Source organism: Nothoprocta perdicaria, unplaced genomic scaffold (assembly GCF_003342845.1).
Source record: "Nothoprocta perdicaria isolate Ctin4 unplaced genomic scaffold, notPer1 scaffold_7, whole genome shotgun sequence".
NCBI lineage: Eukaryota > Metazoa > Chordata > Aves > Tinamiformes > Tinamidae > Nothoprocta > Nothoprocta perdicaria.
The window spans coordinates 94862-112864 of NW_020455976.1; the positions used below are offsets into that span (position 1 = coordinate 94862).

The window sequence follows — 18003 nt, forward strand, 5'->3', positions numbered from 1 at the left end:
ATAACATTCCTATCCAATGGCTTCTTAATCTGTCTTCTGGAAAAACTGCTTGATATAAGGGGAAAATACATATGCTCAAGTTCTTTCTGCCTTTTCTTGGCTCTATCCTTTGCCTGTACATGAACACATTGCATATGTGATAAACTCTGGTGAGCAGGCCTGTCTCTAATAGCAATTTGTCTACATCACAGCCATGGGTTATATACATAAAGCTGAATGTAAACTATAAGTCCTCAAACTCTCCTGCAAGCGATGGCATGGCACAAATGGGGTTAAACACAGCCCAAAGTCCTGTGATTCTTTCACCTTTATATTTGATCTGACAGCTTTCTCTCTCTCCCTGAAATGTCATGTAGCCCTTTTGCTCTGTCTATTCACATTACATAGTAGATCCTCTGGTGTCTCTCTCAATCTTTTCCATACAAGTGCCTTCCCTGCGATATATTCAAATTTGTGCACAGGAGACTTCCTTGGGCTCACTGTTGCTTTGCACACTTACCTTTGTGCGTAAATAATTAACAGTAATAATATAGAGTAATAAACTAAGACATTAATAAATAAATGTCTGCCCTAAATCTTGGATACATTTTCAGAAGCTAGTATTCATAATATATATCTTAATAGAATACCAATATAAAATTTCCTTTTTGCAGGTCTTCTAAATTCTTCTGTAGCTTCATTGTTTTTAATGTTTGTGCTAATGCTAGGAGAAGTTTACAGTAACATACACTGATGGTGACAAAGTTTTTGATATGATTTGTGAGAAAAGATCGCACCTCTCCTCAGGCACTGACTGGCAAAGAAAACACTCTTGTATATATCCCCTACAAGTGCAGGAGATGTTATTACAGTAATAAGGGCTTATTTCATGTTTTACCTTCAGAAGACAATTGGCAGGTAGCATTCAACGTGAGCACATTAAAGTTTTGCAGCTGAAAAGTTAACATCTCCTTGAATAACTCTTCAGTTCTTCTCCTCTTTCCCCAGATGACTTTGGATGTGATGTGAGCTGACACCCACAATTGTGGGTTTGAATAGCTCTATTCAGACCTAGGATAGAGTTTACATGTCGGTTTCCAAAACCCCCAAAACATGAAACTCTTGATTATGTTTGTCAGCCTATCCTGAGTTTTTACTTCATTATGATCCTCATAGAAAAAGAAATATTGAGCACTTGATTTCACTGGTTTTGATCTTTTCTAAAGCATTACAAGGAAACTTACTGAATAATACAAAACCCCCCAAAGGATTTGGATCTTTCCATATCAGCAATAGCTGAAAATAAAAAGGAGAAAAGTCTGTTTTAGAAACTTACCTTGTGCAACTAAGTTATCTCTTGTTAATATACAGTTTTGACCTCTTTGATTTTAAAATATTTAAGTCCAATAAGTGAAACCTCCTATAACAAATTGTGATCTATACACTTTCTATAGAAAATCTAAACATGAATGAATGAATTCTGAAAGGAACAGCTTTGAGTGTTATTGACTGAAAAAGCAGATGGTGCAAGGATACATTAGTGTCACAGAGCATTACCTTCATCCTAAGGAGCAGAGATGGCATATCAGTGATGCACTTCTTATTGCTTTCTAGGTGATTCAAGTCATAAAACATAAAATCTCTTTCTTACTGGAGTTATGTACTGAAGAAATTAATGTATCCCTGATTTACTCTTTGCATATAGATTGCTTCTCTGGGGGAAAAATTCCGCTTAAAGCTGCTAAGTCATTAAAGTCTCACCTAAAACCTTAAAATAGAGTGTAAGTATGACTTAAAATATGCATGAACCTTGAGCTGGCCTTTCCAGAATGGTAGATCTAGTTTATTTAACCCCCAAGCATTAGACTTAACCTGCTTCCAATCACAAGGAAGAACGAAAGTTTGGCTCACGCAAACCTCTTCTTTTTCATGTTTTCATCTTTCATCATTCTCTCTCCTTCCAGAGGTCTGAATCCTTTTTTTCCCCTTATAAAGCAACTTGTAAAAAAAAGAATTTCTCAGTTTTCTCATGGCAATTTTTATAATTATCAAAATCTTATCATAATGTGGAAAGCTGTGGCAGTCCCATGGTTGCACAGATCTGCACAAGTCACCATGGGTGTCCCCTGACGAGGCTCTGCCCCCTTGCAAGGCCAGTATGGTGCAGAAAGGAGCCACCTTCTGTGCTGCCCAGCCCTGCTTTTTGCTAGGAAAAAAATACACACATGAACCAAGCAACAAAATGGATCATATCTATCTCAGAAATATACTTGAGAAAAGTAAATTCTTTTTACTAAACACATTATTTTCCACTCACTTTTTAAAACAGTCTCAGGAAAAGATCACTGCAGGAATATTCAATACGTGATATCTCCTGGCTGTCCTCTAAGATGACTCTGCTTCTTATCCACTACCCTTCTTCTCCACCCCATAGGGACAAACCTGCTCTAGGCTTCACAGTGCTACAGACTCAGGAAGTATTTCTCCTCCAGTGTAGCATTTTAATCCCCATTATTTTTTTTTCTACTTCAAAAGAGCCTTTTCCAAACAAAGTTCAATGTTTACCCGCTCCAGTAGGGTCCCTCAGGGCTTTCTGTTCAGCCGGACACCACCTTACCTGGATGACACATCCGAGGAACAGCTGCACTTCAGCAGGAAGGAGGAACCTGACAACCTCACCAGACTTTCGCTGGTCTAACTGCTGTTTCTTGATCAAGGTTAAAATAATTCAGACTAAATTGCTATCTGAGACTGGGCTTTGATCCAAGCAGGCAGGGTCACATCAGTGCACAGGATGATTTTGCTAAAGAAGGTGCTGCAGCAAGAGTGTAGGGACTTGTCTTGGATATACAGAAATCTTCCCTGCTTGCAAAAGAGAAAAAATATGCAAACATGCATTGACAGCCTGGCTACGTGAACCCAAACCCAGTAAGACAAATAGCATAGCTATCTTGTGGACTTAAGGAAGGAAGATTCTTAAGACCTTTGTGAAGTGCCTGGCTACTCTTTGCCTTGCACTTTTAACCTTCCTGTGCTATTTAGGAAGCATTCACAGAGGAACTTCCAGAAGGCCAAGGAAAGGAGAAAAAAAGAATCACTTCTTCCTTTATTTTGATGATTCTTATCATTTATAATGTATGGAAGCATTACAGAAGACCATTTTTATTTTGGACTATATTTTGAAAACATTTATTTGATCTAGATCCAAGATAGCTATAATCTGTAATTGCAAAAAAAGGCAAAAATTAACAGGATTTTTTAAATAAAGACTTGATATGAGCAAACCTGAGGAGAGCTTGTAAACCTAAGATTAGCCACCAGAGAGAGCTCATTTCATTCAAAATGCGCAGTGGCTACATTTACTTTGGCAGAGATACAGAAGAGCTAAGGATGTTTACAGACCTAGACAAGCTGTTGTTTAAATATTACTATGCATTTAGCAGGAAGAGAGAGAGACAATTTGCTCGCCTTCCTTTAAAGATTTAAACTGATAACACAGAAAAAGAAATTACTAGGCCCATGATAAGAAAGCATTGCAAAAGGATCTAGATTTAACACGAATGATCCACGAGAACAAGTATCCAAAACCAACAGTATAAGAACACAGTGATGCATACACACGCCAGCAGCACAGGCAGCCCCAGTAAGCACATGTGGACACTGTTTCCTAATGACCAAAACCCAAACAATGTCCTTCCAAAGAGCAAACATGCAGGCTTTGAATAGTCCCCTGAGCCACAGTCAAGCCTGCAGATGAGCTTCGGGGGTCTGTGAACCCAGGCTCAGCAAGAGCAACATAGCTATTTATTTAACATTGAAAGGAAAAGAAAAGGAAAATGAAGTCCCAGATACTCCTTTTGATTGGTCCAGTTGTGACTTTGAAACGGTGAATAATCAATAGAAATGCAAAGGGATGAGGAAATACATGCCGAATTGAAGAAAATGATCCCATCTGTTATTATCTTTGAAGACCTTTGTTTTAAGGAATGCTGTTACTAAAGCTCTTTTTTTTTTTTCTCAGTTATGCAGTGATCCAGTTTCATTGGTCTTCTGCAGAGGCTAAACCTATGGTGCTGGTTAGCCTGGTGCTGAGTAGTGAGTGAAAGGATTTAGTGAAACTCAGTTAAGACCTGAGTTAAGACCTTCCTGGTTAAAGGCAGGAACCATCTCATCTGCTTTATCTGAAAGTCAGGCATGGAGCAGAAGCCAGTTGTCCAGGATGCCGTTAGAGTCAGTGGAGAGAACTAGGCAGGAATAATTTTTCTGACTGTGAAGACTCTATACAGGCCCTCTGGCTGAGACAGCAAGATGGTGCCAGGGATCAAAATGTTAGTGAATTTTGGCATTGGGGCTCCTCCTATACTGATTGCATCCTGGAGGTTAGGAAGCACAAAGAATGCCATCTTAGATATTAAAAAAAACAAAAAGAAAAAAAAAAGAAAAAAAGAGCATGACTATGACAATAAATGTCTCTAATATTTCAGATTTTTTTTCCTAGTAACAACTTAGAAAGGTTGAAATAGGCTAGTTGCTTGAGCAGAAATTAAATGAAACACAGTAAGAAGTAACAGTTTTTTTCTTTTTTTGTGGGTTAATGAGCACCTGAAGGACAACCACAAGTTGTTTTTAACTCGTGATTAGCTTGACCTAGAAGCTTCCTTATGATTCTTGCACAGAAAATGCAATTTAAAATGATCAAACTGATGATCAAATACAGACCAGTTAACAACAGAGATCTTAAAATACCCTCTACACAGCATTTTCTGCTCTTTCCAACCCCATGCCGTTTTTTATTGAATATAATATCCTGGGCTGTGAATAATTCCCACCAGAAATCTTGTGTGTTTTAACACACAGGATGCTATTTCAGCACTCTTTTCAAGTGACATCTTTGAATGCGTTGGATATAAATTCAAGAGGACCTGATATGACTCTTATCCCTCATTCCTGATCTCCAAAGTTGGATTCTGGGGGTGTCCTGGGTTTAGCTTGAGCGCACGGCTGGACACTTGCTTTGAGAAGATGTGACCTGCTAGGAGCTCCCCTGCTAGAGAGGAGCCTCACTGAGAGCCCTGCCTACACTCCGAGCTGCTTCTATTGCAATCACAACTTCTTTTGTGACAGGGAACTACTGGCAGTTTAGTCATGGCCATGTCTTCTAATCTGACAGCTGGTGAAAATTAGGAAAAAGAAAGTATAAGTAATCCAGGCAGAATTTTCTCCTGTAGAATCAGAGGGATTAGAATCTTCAGATGAATAGAGGAAATATCCTAAACTGAATTTTACAGGAAATAGTTTGAAATGAAATCTAAGCTGCATGTTCTGCTACAATGAGAGCACAAGATTGGACTAGAGAGACAAAAATACAATGTGTACATGTAATGTAAATCAGCGCATTAAGTAATCTTTGGATTTGCAATGAACTCATTGTAGTTGTGTCAGAAACATATTTGGACATGGGATATCAAATAGACATAGCAGGCTGTTCCTTTTTTATTATTATTTTTATTAGTTTGTAGCCTGTAGTCTTTTCTAAGCCAGAAAAATATGTCTCTTTAATGTGGTCATTGTTCTATAGTAAATTAGTGGAGATCATCAAATCACTCATTCTACTGAAGGCCATTTCCCATCTATCTCATTAGCACAATGTGCAATCTAGTTAAAGCTGGGTCAAGCTAAAGTGAACAACTAATGGACTGAAACATTGCTTTTTTGTATAAAAAGTTTCTGAATTCAAAAATATAATACTGAGATAAAAGATAAAAAAAAGGGATTGGAGTGTTTTCTTGAGAAAGATTCTAAAAACAGATTACAATGCACCCTAATCTCTACAGGGAGAGGAGGGGAAATCTTATAGAGGAATTATATTGCCAGGACGTAACAAAGATCAAGTTAAATCTCAAGTTACAATTTTGGAAAAAATGATTGCTGCTTCTGTCTGAATATCATAGAATTATCAATAAAAAAATAAAAGCACCAAATATCAAGTTCATATTTACATTTGAAAGCAACAATAAGTAGCCTGCAATTTATGCAGTTTTAAAAAATAGACAGTGTCTGTCACACATTAAGACCTACTTGCACATACAATTACCAGCCTGCCTGAAAATGGCCCAGGAGTTTTCTACCCATTTCCATGCAAGCCCTGCACGTATTCGATTGCAGGCAGCACTACCCAGCCTGTGCACAACGAGTCGTGTACGAAGCAGGTGCACAATTGCTGCTTGTGCATGATCCTGACAGCACCTTTCTCAACTTCTGGCTATCTCTAAAGTAGTATCATAAATAAGTGATCAGCACTCTGCAGGTCCCAGGACATGTTTAGTGCACTTCAACATGCTCAGCCATGGGCAGGCATTAGGTTGCTCTGCCAAGCCCATGGGATGCAAGTGAAATCTCTCTAGACAAGCAGGCAATTTGCTTTGCCTGAGGTTTGAACTTCAATTCACCGTGTGGACATATGCAGGGTGGACATATGGATGACCATGTAATTTCTCATCGCAGAACTGTTGTTTAACTTAAATAGCTTCCATAAAAAAACACAGCAATATGAAAGTGATATAGACTGATCTTCAGCTTTGCCCAACACAAAAAAAGTGCTAAGACTCTCACAAAAACACGATCAAAATAATGATGTGAAAAACATATATATGCACACACAGCTTATCAAAATAGATTTGCTTAGCCTATGCAAGAGAAAATCAAAAATGGGTTTGTTTTTTAATGTACTTGTCTTTAAAGGAGGGGGAGGTGATAGTATACACTAGAATACTAGTCTTAGTAGGGACCAAAAATATTTGTTAGAAAAAAGTCTGCTTTGTTCAAAACTTTATACTGTGAAAAGGAACCCTTTGAAGAAAAGTTCCTGAAAGCTCTATTTAAAATATCAGTGAAAAGACCCTAGAAGTTACACCAATTAGTCAAAAAGCTTACAACTTGATGGGGTTTGTTTTCTTTTAAAAGGAGAAAAGTCCTTTCTTTTCACTCACTAATGACCAAGTTGCTTTTCTCCCTGTCCAGTTTAGATTGTTGGCTTTTTGGAGTGGGTAAAAAATTTACTGTTCAGAGAGATTAAAGTTATGATCATCAGAAGTTCTTATTTTAGTGAAATAAATATCATTTCTCTCTTCTCCCTTTAAGTTATCAACACTGACAGTTATACATGTAATGCTGACAACTGGCAGTGTTATGTTGGAGAAAGACAAGGGAGAGGATACAACAAACTGCTCTCTGCTGCTGCTGTTAGGACATTTCTCAAAACAAAACCAAAATCCAACAGGTGAGAACCCCAATTTTCATAGCTACAGTAATCCAAGCATTTAATTCAAATTTGTGCAGTCTGTCACAGTGCTGGGATCTGTCAAGATTAAGTGTGGAAAAAGATCTGATGGCATTTAGAAATGAGATTTTCCTGTATACAAGCAAGTTTCCTGTAGTACAGCAATTTTTGTGAAATTCAAGCTACTTTTGGAATGACATAGCCTGGTTGCTACACCTGTCCCTGCCAATAAGCCCCAAGAAACCTGGATACTGGAATTTCTTGTTCAGATTTTATGCTTCCTTCAAAAGGCCATCAGTGGGACCCTTCAGCATCTTACAACAAAGACCAATTGGCTTTTGGTGCATGAATATTCCCAAATCTCTAGGGTTACCTGGGTTGGTGCATTACTGGGAAGCGACATTAATCCCTGCAGAGACAAGATGCCCAGTTTGGTCTGTGCTAGCTCTTGCAGCCCTGCTCTCTTTAATACTGCATTTTTCCCCACTGTGTTGCTAGGAGAAAAGAGGACAATGACAGAAATGGCATCTACCCCTTCCAAGAGAGCACAGTCCATATTAACTCGTATAACTACACAAGTTACACAAACAAAGAGCATAGATCTCGGGAGGATAATGCCAAGCACAAAATAAGCCAATGCTCCCTCCTCACCATCACAAAAGATGCGCAATATTTTTCTGCCTTCCACTCACTACATTGCATACCTTGGTACAGTGTTCTCTGTAGCAGCTGCCACTGGGGTCAGCAAATGCTGATCTCTGTGATATAGCAGCATCACTGCCATTTGCAATCCTCAAACAGGTCAAGTGTCTGAGGGCAAGAAATAAAAGTCAACTGTCTCTTTGAATCGTTCCTGCAAACCACAGCATTATTATAGTGGTCTTAGCAGTTCAAAACAACAATAAACCCAAGTTCTTTCAGAGCTGCTTCTGTAATTTAGAATTCAGCTCCAGGAAGCAAATAAATACAAACAAATCTGCATGTCACAGGCAACACAAAAAGGGCTGTCTCTCATAGAAGCAGCCTACTGAACTAGACATGAAATAGGAAAGGCATGGGAAAGAAAAAGATGTTGACTCCATTACTGTTCTTCATTCTTCCTTGCAACTTTAACTTCGCATTAAAAATACCACTGAACTGATCACTACTGGAGAACCCCATACACATAATTTTCCTCCACCCATACTTTCCATGAAACAGATGCATATGCATATTAAATTATATTTTATGATTCATCTGGGGCAACTTAGCGGAGACATATCTTTTCTGCTTGCTATCAGAACAGCCTGAATTGAATTTTATTTGGCAAATAAATTCCTCGTGAATGGCAGAATTAGGACTTTAGTTCCAAAAGTTGCAAAATTGTTCTGCTGCATAGCAAGACAAAGCAATGCTTAGCCAGGGCTTTATAAGCTGTTGGGTACACCCTTGAGGTCATGTCTGCCGATTCCATTGCATGTAACTGAAAAAAAATCTCATACTACGCAGCAAAGTAGTTTCAGCTGTGGGATGGCACATTTAATTGATAGCTTACAGGTCACACTCAATAGGATAACTTCTCCATAGCCCCAAGCTCACGTAGTTTTGGATATTTCCTAATGTGCAATTTGATGTTGTGAGAGTCTGGCCAGCTGCACCTGATCCTTTTAGCCCTGGGTTTTGAAAGGAAGGTGTTGGCTGGAATATAAACACAGAGGCATTTCTGTAGCTCTACTGGTGATGGAGTCCCAGCAGCAGGACCACTGCACAGGCAAAGCCTGGTGTTTTAGTGTTTTAGTGGGGACAGTATGTTAGGTTGCCTTTGGTAACAAGGAATTTGCATTTTGATAAAAACCCACCAGTGGAGTCCCTGGAGGGACTGGGCCGGTTGTTATTTCCCTCAAGTTGTTTTCCCCATCTCTAGTATTAGTTTAAACATCCAGAATAGCTGATATCCCACTCCATCAGGTTTATGTCTGCAACATAAAAAGTTTTGTAAGCAGGTCTCCAAACGACAGAGGCCATTAAGGTTTATCGTAACCTAAAAAGCATTAGGTTTATAGACCTTGTCATACACTACAGTGGAGTTATTGTTTATGTTGCATTGTTTATGTTAACAGGTACTAGAATGCTTCACAAAACTTCAAGGACTACTGGCTCATGCTTTTGATGAATTAAATACTGTTACACTATCATATACCTTGTCATTTTGGTCTCAGTTTCTGCAAGTTAATCACGCTGGAGTATTTCAGCTTTCAAAACGATTTCAAGGGGCAAACATCCCTTTAGCAACACTAACAATTAAAGCAGACAGGCCCATTTGAATCTGCAGATAGAGGCACTGGATGTGCAAAACTGTGAGATTCACACCTGTTTAGCTTTCATTTATCAACCTTCAAAAGGAAACAGCAGCAGTTAAATAATATCTTTTGCTATTTCCACAAAAGCAATGTGGCAACAAGCTTACCCATTTTAACTCCCTTTTACTATACAAGAGCATACATCTATCTAACCAAATGCCTTTTCTTTGCTCTCAGCGTGTATCTCCATAGTAACATCATACAGATAAAAGACCACTTCATTTGGAAAAGTCTATTTTTAATCAAATAATTTTCTCATTTTCCTTCCAAAAGCACTCAAATATTTCCAAAATCGTTCCTGCCAAGACAAGTTCTTGCAAGTGCATATACTGTGGCACAGCACAGTAACACCCCAAGTTACTGACAAGGTATATAGGAGCAAGGAATAAAGAAACAAGATCTACCTCATGTCCAATGTAGATACCACCTCTCTCTGTGCAGCATGCAAAAAGGATAAAATATCTTGACTGTTAGTCAATGCCAAGAATAAAAACCACTTCATCTGTCTGGGATGCAAAGGTCACTTGAAGTGACCATCTCAAATCAAATCACAGGTCACAATGTTTTATAATCCTGATCTTAAACAGTTAATTTTCACTGTGCTTTTTTACTTTGGTCTAGCTATATACAGAAAGTTGTCTGGAAGTCATATCTTCTAATGATTAAGTAACTTCTGCTGTTCAGACAGTATTTACTTGTATTAGGATATAGGTCCAGTTATGCTAATGTTACTGTTTATACAAAAAAAATTCTTTTCCCCACCACCCTTCAGCCTTGTTTTTTTATTCTAAAACAAGCCAAGCTTGATTTTTACTCAAACATTATTCTGCCTTCAAATAGCTTTTACAAATTTTGAATTTGTCCTGTTCTTCTCAAATCATAAAGCAGTTTACCATCAAGCTTATACTTGTGAGAATAAGTTTTCTCTTTAATATATGTAACCAGAACCGTCCACTGGGTTATCCACTGTGATTAACTACTGCCTGATATTTTCTTAGCTTGCTTGATACATGCGAGCACAGGCTTTAGATTTTTTTCTTCTTCTCCCCTATTACACAGATAGCCATCTGTAGCTTGCAGGGACAAGCTGCAAAGGTCAAGCTTAGTTTTGTAAATTAGCTAGTTTCTCCTCTAAATTTGCTTTGCTTTGTAATATAGCATTTGTTCAGTGAAAAAAAAACACTTTTAGTTACCACAGAGAGATATTCCTACATTCTTCCATTATTAGTAATACTTATTCTACAGTCTGTTTCTGGAAGGTCAGTATCTCCCTCAAAGATGCTATGTCCTCCCTAATGCTAGTTTTTCCCTTTCTAACAACGTTATAGAGATCTCTATCCAATGCAAATTGAAGGCTAGGGGACTAAGGCAATCACCCATCATTAGCCAAATCCTTTTACGACTCTTCCTTAATTTTTACACAAATTTATCCTTTCTACTTTTTTTTTTCTCTCTTCAATCTAGCATATAATGAACATAGAGTATTCTCCCACCAGCCTTTAATTTCTGGCTGTCTTGAACTATATGCATCCTTCATGGTCATGTTGTGCCCTATGATTGCTATTCTACCACAGCTGGAATATCCTCCTAATACCTGGTTTGACATCCTGCACCATAGTTCAGCTTTCTCTCTTTAGCTCTCCAAGTGATTTTCATTCCTATACTAATATGCTTATCTGTAGCCCTATGTGATTTCCTAGCTAGATTAGGAATATTTCATTCATGGCATAACTCAGCTCACTGCTGTTGTCACTGGCATATTCCTTTCCAAGAGCTCTGGAACTGGTCTCCACCATCCCCTGCTGTGAGAGCGCTGCATCTTTAGCATGATGCAGGTTTGGCAGGACAGCAAGACCAGCAGCATAGGGCTCAAATCATTCCACTGAATATAAAGTGCTATTTTATCTTGTTGCCAGTAGGCCACATCTTGCAATGCCACGAAAATGGTAATGTTCCAAACAGGCTTTTTTTTTGCCCCCTTAGATGGCATCTGTATTTGATCATTTGAACATGTAAGAAATTTATGGGGTTACTTACAGATATGGTAGATGCTATAGAGATTAGTTTGATTCCACAGAACTCCATGAGATACCTAGAGCAATACCTTGAAATCCAAACAAAGCAAGAAATTCTTAAAATAAATATAAATAAATATTTATATATTTATTATAAATATATAAATACATCCAAACCCAAGATTTGCTTTCAGGGCTTGGGTGGGGGAAGAGATTATTTAGATTTCTTACTAGATTTGCATGCCAGGCAGAAGAGAAGAATTACGGAGTCAGGTGAAGGCAAGTAGAGACGTTGGGGCTGACAGCAAGGATAGAAAATGGAAGGATTTATTCTTTGTGCAAACAGTGAAGCAAGAAATAGTGTTTTGATAGGAAATGAACAGGACAAATTTGACCATCATTATCCCAGCTCTTCTGAAGTACTTAGTAAGGCAAGCATTGAAATAAGGATTAGGCCTATCTTTGCTGCCACTGGGGTAGCACAAAACAGTCTAGGTGGGGACTGAAATCCAGCCATAGAAATCTAATTAAAATAGCCACTATTAAAATATTTAGTGTCCCTAATTATCAGAGCTATTCGATTTGTACCACTGAGTAAACAAATCATGCTTTAGGAGTTCCCAATAGGTTATTACCATCTACTCTGTCAACTGTCATTTAGTTCTAAAACCAATTTTCCATGTAGTTTATTTGCATAAACAACATTTTTTCAAAGAGCTTCATGGAAAAAGAAATCACATTAAACAAAATTAAAATTAGTTAAAGTAGTGTTAATAATCTGACAAGCTCCCCAAAGCCAAACTAGTCAAAGAGTTTTAAAAAATTCATGCTGAGTTTTTCTGATATGTACACCTCTCTCTAGGCAGACTTACGCTGTGTTAAAAGAATGATCATTGCTGCTTCTTGAATTCTGTTAATTATGCATGCGTGTGCAGGGTCATTTGTAATTGGTCCCTCTCCAGATAATGTCTCATCTCTGTTTTCATGAAAACGTTAATTTTATCCATGCTGACTATCATTTACTATGATTATGATTAGTCAGTGCTAAATCCTCTCTGTATATACTCCCTCCTGGTATATCTATTTCCTGTCCCATCATGATGTGGACCAGCTAGGGCAGATAGTATCAGGTACATCGATTCCCTCTGGACAGGCAAGCTGCGTCAGCCAATATTACTTTTTGGGGGCATCAGTTGTTTTTACTGGCAGCTCTCACAGATACAATAAATTTTTATCTTACATACAGAACAGTTTTCCTAACTTCCATATGCAGCTAAATAAATCATATCTAAATGGTCTAAGACACATACCTCATGCAAGCTACTTGAGAATTTTTTCAGAGAGAGAGAGAAGCCAAGTGAGGTTATACTGCTATATCAGCTAAAACAACAACAGTTTTTCCTGCATGTGTTAGCCTTGTGTCCTGCATTTTACCCACGTTGTTAAAACTATCGGCTTCACTGAAGAAAATTTTGCACCTTGGATATTAATCTGACCAAAAATTGTAGGGCAGGCAACACTGCAGGAGAGCCTATTCAAGACAGGAACATTGTTTTCCACTGAAAAAGACTGGGTGGACTTGCAAAGTCTGCAGATTCCTGTGAAAATCTCCTTTTATGTGCACCAATTGCACTGCAGAGCCCAAAAGAATTGTTAACAGGTAAATTTTAGATCACATCTGAGCTTGTCCATAAAAATTGCATTGCTTTACGATCCCTGGTGAGCTTTTAGCTTTTACATTTATAATATCAGATGAGGTTTACTGAGAAAGGAAAATACTGAAGTTCCTGACTGAATAAATATAGCTAGATGACCACAAAACTTTCTTCTGATGGCACTGATGCAATGAATATTAGTCAGCAAAGAGTGTCTGCAGGCACAGCAGAGCTGCAAAGAACAAGAAAGGTCTCAAACCACCATGCTTCACCTTGGGGAAATGGATATTTCTGCTTTTAAAGGATGTATTTTTTCACATATCATTCGGCATATGCTTATGCAACCCAAGCCAGTTTCGTTATTTATATTTCACAATATTTCAGGCCGGGATTTATTTTTTTTTTTCCCCAGAGCTTTAGCTGAGCTGCTCTTGCTTGGCTGCTTCTGAGCCTGCATCTGATTCCAGAGTTGAACGCGCTTTGGTATTGCTCAGATAAAGGGCTTTCATTGCAGTCGTGACTCGCATGGGGTTGGACATTATACCTTTCTTACGTCTAGGCCTACAGAGATGACGACATGCTGATTCATCTGTGAATAATAAAAGTGAATTCTCAGACTTTCAGACAATCTCAGAAATAACCTTCTGTACTCGCTTCTCTTAACCCCAGGATGCCTGAATGACATTGAACCTTAGGAAAATGTGCCATGGAATAATAGGGATGTACATAGACTTCATGAATATCAAGAACAGGGATGGGAATAGGGTTTCATTTAAGACTCTTGCTGATATGCATTCACAAACTGGGTCTTATATGATTTTTTTTTAAAGGCACCCTGTTATGGCTTTCAGCTTCCAGCTAAGCAATACATCCTTACTTTGATTCTTAATACTGCTATCTTATCCAGGGAGGAAAGGAGGATATATTCCTCTCTATTAGACTTCTTTAATCGAAGTCTAAATTTTTTTTTTTTTTTTTTTAACTGGAACAAGATGCTTGAGCCCTGCCTGGTTGAGGAGGGGGAATGTGGAACACTCACTAAATAGGGTGGTGGCTTATGCACAGATACAAAATGTGGGCAAATCAGAGACTGCTACAAACCATTTTTCCCCTCAAGCTGCTGTCCAAACAGAATGAGGTGAGCTTGAACTGAAAGACATTTAGTTCTCGAGTGTTTTTCATTTCAGTATCAACAACACAGGATAAACTTTCACAATTTGTTTGGAAGAATGACACATGCAGTTTACCTAAAAATCTGCCTGAAGACATTCTTTTTCTCTAACTCCCAAGCAATGTGCCTGATTGATGCACCTGGAATTTGTTGCTTATGAATTGGAAGAGTTTATCTGAAAAGTGCTTGAGATGAAAAAGTCAGAAGTTTGGAGTGCTGTATTACATTCTTTTTTTTTTTAATAAATATATATTTCTGAGAATATTTCTCACATTCCTTTAACTGTTAGCACCTGATTAACTTTTGTCGTTTTCTTTAATGACTGTTATAATTAGCTTTAGAATTTAGAAAAAAAGTCCTGGGCCCAGTATTCTCTTGTAACAAATTATAAATTAATCTATTCTAAGGAATTTTGAAAGAAAGAACTGACATCAAAAAAGGATATCCTCTCACGTCTTGCTTGCCCGAGTCTACCTTTCTTTACAGACTCTGAAGTTAGGTGACCTGCTATCCAACAGGCTGCACTGAAGCCGGGGTGGCCCTGGGCACTGATATCAGCTGCACCTCAATTTAATAATCTTATTGACTCTCTCCAAATCAGATCATCTGAGAGCTAAGTCCTAGTTCTTTCCTCAGGGGTATTATTACTGATATTACATACCATACGTTTCCATACAAAAATATTTAAATGAAATGCTTGACCAAATATTTGAAGAATAGACTCAGATTAACTTTTTTTCTTTTTTTTTGCAAATGCCAGAAAAAAAAGCATCATTACTTTGGATGAAACGATCTAGTATGTGGCTTATGCTGAAATTCTATACAGTGGCTGTACAGAATACAGAAAGACTGCATAGTCTTTATATATACATGAAAAGTATAATGCCTTGCACTTAATAGCCATATGACATATTTCATGAAAACTAGCATGTGTAAAGGATCATGTCACCATATACAGCTGTTAGAGACCTAGAAAGTGAACAATGTGCTACTGACATATAAATAATACCTTCTGTGCACAGCTAAACATTGGTGCAATTTTTGCCAGATTTTAAGCTCTTTTGAGGCCAACTGGAACAGCTGAAATAGAACACTGAAAAAAAATGTTTGGATGCTGGGGCACAGATGGCGGTAGCCCAGTGTGTCAAAATAAATGTTTCATTTGTGGTCTAATGTGGGAAAAATAGACCTTGTCAATTACTCCGATAATTGCAGGTGCAATAAATGCACTCGGCAGCTAACAGGACCCGTTTCAGCTGGGCATTCAGGGAAAATCTCTGCATCCTCCTGAAAAGGTGGATTGTGTTAGGGCGCTGACTTTTTGCATTTGAAAGGGGCTCTAACAGCCGCAATCAAGTTGCTGGCTTTAATCCTTTATTTGGGGCCTGAATTTCATAAATACAGGACTGCTCTTTCCCAGAGAGACTTTTTCTGGACTCTGTAGATGCTGAAGCTATTTCCTGTAAATCAGTGACAGCTATATATTTAGGAAATTTAGATTTGCATCATCAGCCTTCCATGTTCAAATGTTTGTCTAGAGTCTTCTGGAAAGCTCTGTTAGCAAGGAGAAGAAACACAAGAGTCAAACAGGGCAATATTCTTCTTGCTGCTATCTGACTAGAGCCATGTAGGTCACCAGAATTGGATGGTGGCATCAGAGAAAGGCCACCAGCACCTTCACCTGACAACATCTCTGAGACCAGAGCATGGGTGTGCACGAGAAGACAACACTTACCTACTGGCAGAAGGCAACTTATCAAGGCCAGAGGCACCTGGCTAAGACACTGAAGTGGAGAACCTGCAGCTAGTCTCTTGCTAATACAAATCCTGACTATCACCTAGCAAGGAGACCACATCTGAAATGGCTTTTTCTGCAGATAGGCTGCCTTTCTTGGGTGCAACTACAACACAGGATTTTGCCTGCAATAGGGAGCAAAGCGGCAAAGAACAAGTGCTAATCTTCATGCTGGAGCACAACAGCAGAGTGATTCACATCATTCTCTTACCAAACGTTTTACTTCCCCTGTGAAATTGAAGTCTGCTCCAGCTGGTGCAGTAATAGTTCTCACAGTCTGTAAAAAAAAAAAAAAAAAAAAAAAAAAAAAAAAAGAAGGCTTACAACAGAATCTGGGGTCGCTTCTCGGCTTCTCGCATTTTCTTGAGCCTGTCTCCTTCCAGGCAGCTCTCTAGTTTCCTTCCAGGCAGCTCTCTAGTTTGCTGCTGCAAAGCCATGGCATGGCTTGTGTTTTCTCTTTTGCAGTGAGATTGCTGTATTTTTGCTGAAAAGACAGGATTGTCATCTTTTCCTGGACACTGCAGCACTGAAGGCAATGTATGGCTTTTGGCTAGAAGGGACCTGCAAGAACAGAAAAGCTATTCTGAAAAAAAAATCAGTGGATTCTCTTGCTGTAGCTCTGTATAGCTAATCAAAAGCATGTATTCCCCACGCACACTTCTAATCTATTTACAATGTTATATGTATAGCAAAAATTACATTTCAGTGGGGTGAATGCTGCTTTCTAGCAAAAATGCACCGAAAACACCCAAAATACTACTAGGGTTTATTCTCTGCTTGAGGATAAGATACTCAAAGGAGGTTATATATGGGTGATCCCAAAGTCAGGGATAAGAAGGGAAATATGATGCAGACAAGGGGTAAAGAATAAAATCATATAATTGATTTTTACACTTGCTGGATTAATAGCTAATCTAATAACTCTGACCCACACAGATATTTCAGAGTTATGGCTGTATAAGAACATTTGTGAAGTTATTCCCCACATTTGAAGAGAGAGCAAGAAGAGGGATAGGAAGCAGTAAGCTGTCCCAGTCTCTGCAGTTCAGAAGAAGGTATCCTCAAAAGGACCCAGGCTTCAAATACGAGAGTGCTTCAACTTCGATTTGTTTTTGTGATAGTTGGCCTGGAACTGCAGCCATAGATGCAATTCTGTCTCCATCCGGCCTTAATTCCAGATGGACAAATTAGGGCCAGCAAGAGATAAAGCAGCAGACAATGACTAGTAAATGACCCAGATAAACCATGCCAACAGCAAGATTTCAAAATAGAGAAATGTTAGAGCCACAAAGTATCCTAGAGGCATAGAGAATTTGAGCGAGTTAATTATTAGCATCCCTCAAGTTATTACAGCCAACTCTTAAGTTAAGGTTGAGCAATTTGACCTCACTTCTATATGAGAAATACAGCACTTGCTTGAGAAAACCACAGCACTTATTCTGAGGACAGAATTCATTTTCCAGAGATTAATAAATAAACACCTTACATTAATTATGACTTAAAAATAATTAAATAAGATATAACATTTTTTCAGCCTTTTAATTTTCCTGAATGATCTTTGCGTTTCCTATTTGCAATCTCCTACACAAACCACAGTCAAAAGAGTGCTTATAATCAAATTAAATTATTAATGATTTCTGCATCTAATTGTTATAACTAGATAGACTGTAGGCTGACTGATTTAACTCTTAACTGGAGAAACTAGGCAGTATCTCATGGTTTGTGGGAGGTTTTTTTTGTAACTAAAATTAATTTGAAACAATTTAAATT

The 18003-nt window shown here is 38.3% G+C and overlaps 1 long non-coding RNA gene across 1 annotated transcript; it reads right to left on the reverse strand.

The window, feature by feature from the left end:
* Positions 1-908: 908 nt before the first annotated feature.
* LOC112957183 lies at positions 909-16630 on the reverse strand. Its single transcript, XR_003251170.1, has 3 exons — positions 16558-16630; positions 11635-11701; positions 909-1050 (listed from the first exon to the last, which is right to left on the reverse strand). It is a non-coding gene; the product is annotated as an uncharacterized LOC112957183 (long non-coding RNA).
* Positions 16631-18003: the final 1373 nt, after the last annotated feature.